The sequence below is a fragment of the Chrysochloris asiatica genome, unplaced genomic scaffold, assembly GCF_000296735.1.
Source record: "Chrysochloris asiatica unplaced genomic scaffold, ChrAsi1.0 scaffold00105, whole genome shotgun sequence".
Classification (NCBI taxonomy): domain Eukaryota; kingdom Metazoa; phylum Chordata; class Mammalia; order Afrosoricida; family Chrysochloridae; genus Chrysochloris; species Chrysochloris asiatica.
The window spans coordinates 4,124,954-4,131,891 of record NW_006408623.1 but is presented as its reverse complement, the minus strand read 5'-3'; positions in this window follow the sequence as shown (position 1 = coordinate 4,131,891).

Below are 6,938 nucleotides of genomic sequence, written 5' to 3'. Positions count from 1 at the left end.
GATGTGCGTGAGGCCCAGTGTGTCCCAGTGTCACCCATTCTTGGAAGAGAGACATTGTCTTCTCTTGGTTTCATTCCTGGTGACTAGCGCCTGGGAGGAGGCCTGTATGGTGCTGCGGGTTAATGCGCTCGACTGCAAGGTTGGTTTGAACCACAAGGTCGGTGGTTCAGTCTCACCAGCCGCTCCTCAGAAACCCTAGACAGGGTCGCTGTGAGTCAGAATTGACTCGACAGCATTTACCACCACCACCACCACCACCAAGAGTGCCTGGGGAGGAGTTGTTTGAATTGCTGTGGAATTTCCTACAAAAGCCCAGGGCCAGCAGTGTTAGGCACATCCACAAGTGTGTTTCCGTATCTTGTAGACAAATGTTCCCAGTAGGAAGCCTTGGGCCTGGTTAGTATGTATGAGAACCTGGTGGCCTCTCTTCACTGTCTCCAACCAACAACAGCTATTGTTCTCCATTAACTACCTAGCACTGTGCCAGGCATTAGGAATGCCCAGTCAGTGTTAGTGCGTAGCCATGGTGGCACCCTTCAATGCCCCCGATACTTTTCTTCCCTCAGGGGCCTTTCATGAGCAATAAGACAAGATGCAGTGAAATTTTTCTTTAAATTGTTTTTAAATTTTAAATTGTTTTTAATGAAGAGCACCTGAATTTAGAGACCTTCTCAAGAACAGATTTGATGTATCAGACATTAATGACCAGAGGCCAGAAGAGTTGTGGGATGACATCAAGAATATCATACAGGAAGAAAGCAAAAGAGGAAAGATGGGAAAGAAGAAAAGGCCAAAATGAGTTTCAGAAGAGACTCTGAAACTTGCCCTCCAGTGAAGAGATGCTAAAGCAAATAGAAGAAATGAGGAAATAAAAGAGCTGAAGGGAAAATTTCAAAGGGCAGCTCAACAGTCAAATATTACAATGAAATGTGCAAAGAACTAGAGTTAGAAAACCAGAAGGAAAGAACATGCTAAGCATTTCTCAAGCTGAAAGAACTGAAGAAAAAGTTCAAGCTTCAACTTACAATATTGAAGGGTTCCATGGGCAAATTATTGACTGACGTAGAAAGCATCAAAAGAAGATGGAAGGAATACACAGTCACCGTACCAAAAAGAAAGGGTTGATGTTCAGCCATTTCAAGAGTTAACATATGATCAAGAACCAGTGTCACTGAAGGAAGACGTCCAAGGTACACTGAAGGCATTGGCAAAAAACAAGGCTCCAGGAATTATTAGAATACAAATTGAAATCTTTGAACAACCTGATGAAGCCCTGGAGGCACTCACTCATCTATGCCAAGAAATTTGGAAGACTGTTACCTGGCCAACTGATTAGAAGAGACCCATATTTATATGCCCTTTCCAAAGAGAGGTGGCCCAATGGAATGTGAAAATCATCGAACAATATCATTAATATCACATGCAAGTAAAATTTTTCTGAAGGTGATTAAAAAATGGCTGCAACAGTACATTGAGAGGGAACTTCCAGAATCTCAAGCAGGATTCAGAAGAGGGCATGGAACTAGGAGTACCATTGCTGACCTTAGATGGATCTTGGCTGACAGCAGAGAACACTAGAAAGATGTTTGCTTGTGCTTTATTGACTATGCAAAGGTTTTTGACTGTGTGGCTCACTATGAGCTGTGGACAACATTGCAGAAAAGAGCATTCTGGAACAGTTAATTGCGCTCATGAGGAACCTGTACATAGACCAAGAGGCAGTTGTTCGACCACAACAAGGAAACACCGAATTGTTTAAAATCAGGAAAGGTGTGCGCCAAGGCTGCATTCTTTCACCATACTTATTCAGTTTATATGCTGAGCACATAATCTGAGAAGCTGGATTATCTGAAGAAAAGCATGGCCTCAGGATTGGAGGAAGACTCATTAGCAATTTGTGATATGCAGATGATACAACCTTGCTTGCTGAAAGTGAAGATTAAAAATACTTACTGTTGAAGATCCTAGACACAGCCTTCAGTATGGATTGCATCTCAATATTAAGAAAGCAAAATTTCATACAATTGGATCAATAAATAACATCATGATAAATGGAGAAAAGATTGAAGTTGTCTAAGTCTTCATTTGGATCTCATCCACAATTAGCACGCATAGAAGTAGCAGTCAAGAAATCAAACAACATATTGCATTAGGCAAATCTGCTGCACAAGATCTCTTTAAAGTGTTCCAAAGCAAAGATGTCAGTTTGAGGACTAAGGTGAGCCTGACCCAGACCATGATATTTTCAATAACTTTTCATGTATGTGAAAGTTGGACAATGAATAAGAAAAACCAGAGAAGAATTTATACATTGAGTTGTGGTGGTGGAGAAGAATATTAAAAGTACCATGGATTGCCAGAGGAACAAATAAATCTGTGTTGGAAGAAGTACAGCCAGCATGCTCCTTAGAAGCCAGAATGGTGAGACTTCGACTCTCATACATCAGACATACTATCAGGAGGGACCAGTCTCTGGAGAAGAACACTATACTTGGTAAAGTGGAGGATCAGCAGAAAAGAGGAAGACCCCCAAAGAGACGGGTTGGTAAGTGGCAGCAGCAGTGGGCTGTACCTTCACAATAAATGTGAGGGCGGTGCAGGACCCAGCAGGGTTTTGTTCTATTGCTCATAGGGTCGCTATGAGTCCAAACCGACTTGAGGGCACCGAACAGCAACAGCAGTGTATATCCATCACAGAAAAGAAAAGCAAGAGGACAAGTTGTTGTAGCTGTACTGCACACACAGATGAACAGCCATACTTCTTTCAGATAGCTGTACCTGTGGATCTCATTTATATGTTGCTTTTATTACTTAGACATTTCAGTCTTTTTTTACTATTACAATGAACACATTTTCATTCATGGTTTTTACAAAACATTTGCCATTTTCCACCATTTGTAGGGTGACATTGTACAACCCTGTGACATTAATTATGTCCCCATGTAGTACAGCCATCACTACTTTCCACTTTCAACTTTGTTTCCATCCTGCTTGTCAGAAACTCAGTAGTTCCTAAGCCACAGCTCTCCCATCTGCTCCTGGTATCACTCATTGTTTTTTTTTTTTTAAACATTTTATTATTAATTTAGTGGTATACAGAGCAGATTAGTGTTACATACAATGGATTATACACATTTGGTTTCATCTCACTGATTACAATCCCACAATATTTGCATCACTTATCCTACTTCCTCTCTGTATTTCATCTTTCCACTCCCCCTCCTTTCCTAACTCTTGTGAATTCTGGCCTTGGGTAAATGCTGTCCTTTTGATCTCAGATGGTCACTCATTCTAAGATGCATGTGTCTCCCTAGTACTATTGTTCCCCTTATAGAATTGTCTTTTGTTTGGCTGAAAGCTGGGCCACTGGAATGAGGTTAGCTTGAGACCTGAAGGGCTACTAAGGGCCACAGCCTTGGAGGTTCTCCCAGTCTTTGTCTAACCAGTAAGTCTGGTCTTTTTTATGGTTTTGAATTTTCTTCCTGTCTATCCAGCAGCTTCTAGTGTGATCTCTTATAGAACAGTTGGTAGTGGTAGCTGGGCACCATCTAGTTCTTCTGGTCTCAGGGGCAACCACCAATCTTCTTTCTGTTTCCGTGGATTCACTTTTTCTAGACATTTCATTCAAATGGAATCCTACAGTATGTTACTGAATCAATGGGTATGACCATTTGCTTTTTTGACAAGTATTAGTAAAGCACTCACAAAAGACACTGTACCAATCTATAGTCCTTATGATGGTGTATATGACATACTCTTGTCATCATGTGTTTTCTCAGTGATTTAAATTTCTGCTATTCTGATAATTGAAAAACAAAACCAATGGGTTTGATTTGCATTTCTTTGATTACTAATGAGCTTGAATCTTTTTTCTTAGGTTTCTTGGCTATTTGAGTTTCCTTTTCCTGCCTTGCTTACTCATGACAATGCAAGCAGAGTCAAGAAGAGGAATGACTCTATCTTTGCATCCCAGATAACTCTGCTTCTTCTGCTGCAGGTGGATAAAGTGCAGTTTAAGAAAATCCTTGGCTCTATCCAATCTGGGAAGCAGGAAGGGGCAAAGCTGCTGTGTGGTGGTGGAGCTGCTGCTGACCGTGGCTACTTCATCCAGCCCACTGTGTTTGGAGACGTGCAAGATGGCATGACCATTGCAAAGGAGGAGGTAAGCATGGGGTCAGAGCTCCAGAGAATGGTCTTCAGGGGAGAGAGGGGCCACATACAATCTCTGCTTAGCCAGTTATCGTCAGGTTAACTCCAGTTCATGGTGACCCCATATGTGTCCGAGTAGAAATGTACTCCATAATGTTTCCTGTGGCTGACTTTTCAGTAGGAGATGGTTAGGGGCACTTCACAACAACAACAACAACATGGATAGCCTTGAACCCCAGCCTTTCTGTTAAACATTTTAGCACTAAGAACACACCTGGTATCACTCTTAAACTCTGGTCTCCGTGCGTTTGCCTATTTATGCTCTTTCAAATAGCTATTAGTGCTGTTGTGGTTAAGTGCCATAGAGTCGGTTGTGACTCATAGCGAACCTCTATTGGGTTTCCAAGGAGACCTTGCGGTCCAGTGCTTATTGTACAGTGGCTGCCACACCAGGATCTATGAACTAATAGCTGCCCTTCTGTGATGGATTTATTTCACTGAGCCATATGTTTTCAAGGCTCATCCATGTTGTAGAATTGCATCTGAACTTATTTTTTCTGTATGAATGAATGATACTGTATTGAAGAGATATACCGTGTTTTGTTGTTATTGGGTGCCATACAGTCAGTTCTGACTCTCAGACACCCTGTGTACAGCAGAATGAAACACTGCCCAGTCCCGTAACGTCCCCACACCTGTTACACATGAGCCTATCATTGCTGCCACTGTGTCTCAGTCCATCTCGTTGGGGGTCTTCCTCTTTTCCTCTGACCCTCCACTTTACAAAGCATGATGTCCTTCTACAGGCACTGGCCCCTCCTGATAACGTGTCCAAAGTATGTGAATTAAAATCTCACCATCCTCGTGTTCAGTTATCTATAATTAGTGCTTTTGGCATTTTTATACATGAGTCTTTTACTTCATTTTGGGTCATTTCCTGCAGTTCTCTCGTCGCCATATGTTGGGGAATCCCCAGCTACGGAAGGTGAGGCCCATTTTGTCCAGGCCTCTTTGCATCCTTTGGTATCTCCCTGAGCTTCTGTGAGTCTAAGAATCAGCACACGTCAGCCAGCCCCTCTTCAGGTCGCTTTCTCCAGAGGGTCCTCAGTTGCTCTCAGCTAGTTCCAAGTCATATTTTTATAACAAAAATTTTTATAATGTAGTGGTATTTAGTGATATTCAGTGCATTACTGATCTATCTTTGAATCTACAGAGACTTTCCGACTCAGCTCCACAGGCTTTATAAGTAGGTTTCTCTTCCCAGCTGCCGAGGTCCCTAGTTCATATTTGGCCTATCTGTTCAATCGCTGGAGATGTAGGAGATGTGGCTGCCTTGCAGGTAATGCTTTTGTCAAAACAGTTTCGGCAGACATCATAGGGGTTGGAAGAAATACATGCCTCACCGTTGGACTGAAAGATTCCAAAAAGAATGCCCCATCCCACCCCCCATCATGAAAAGATTCCTTTTCCTCTGTCTTCCCTTCCTCCCATTTCCCCCTAGTCATCCATTTCCCAACCCCCAGTGGATGTGGTATTTCCTAATTATTATGGACAATCTATAGAGAAAAGAGATGTTCTCATTTACTGAGCACCTCCTACCTTGCGTTGTTTGAGGCACTTACCTGAGATCTTTACAATGTAATCTTTACCTCAGTGCCCTCTGAGGTAGGCGTTGTTGTTGTTAAGTACTGTGGAGTCTGTTCCGACCCATAGCGACCCTGTACAGGGTTTCGGAGTCTGTAAATCTTTATGGGAGCAGAACACCTCATCTTTCTCCCGCTGAACCACTGGTAGTTTCGAACTGCTGACCTTGCCGTTGGCAGCCCGACTCGTAACCACTAGGCTACCAGAGCTCCTTATCACTCCACTTTATTGATGAGCCAATGAACTTACTTCACTGGTGCAGGCTGAGAGAGTCCAGGCTGACCTTGACATGCCATCTGAACACTTGCCCATCTGCAGTTTGATTCATTGACCCAGCCTTTGATTTCCCGAATCAGTGGGTTCCTCTCTTTGTCCAGGCTGGTGTCGGTGGGTTTCTGTCATTTGCAGCCCCTCAAATTCTAGCACTTTGTAATGTTTAACCTTCCACTGGAACTCTAAGCTCTTTGAACTGAGCTGTGGGGTCCTGCTTATTCTCTGATTCCCAGCTGAAGAAGAAACATAACACTTTTTCTGAGTTAAAAGCAAGAATAGATTGACTGAAAACTGAACAGAGTATTTGAAATCAAGATTACCTTGTAAATTTGGACCATATGTCTCTGTAATACAAAGTTCCCTTCAATTTACAAAATGTCGTTAGTTATAACTAAGGAGCTCTGGTAGCGTAGTGGTTACGAATCGGGCTGCGAACCGCAAGGTCAGCAGATCGAAACTACCAGCTGCTCCGCGGGAGAAAGATGAGGCTTTCTGCTCCCGTAAAGATTTACAGCTTCGGAAACCCTGTACAGGGTCGCTATGGGTCGGAACCGACTCGACAGCATTTAACAACAACAACAACAAGGCGTGGGTGAAGAACGCGTTGGGAATTTCCATCAAGAAGACTTGGGCTTCCTCAGAAAATAATTGCCAACGTGCTGTTCATGGACATCTCTGGTAAATTAGAAAGAAAGAAGACAAGAGGGCAGAATGAGTGGAGCTGACCACCCTTTGGTGAGAGAGGCTGAGCTCAGAGGCCCACTGGGAGCTCATGCCACACTACCCAACACATAGTCCAGTACAGAAAGCAGCTTGCATGAGTGCAAGTCATGTGCAGTTAACTGTTAGGATGCAAGGGTATGTCTTGTCTG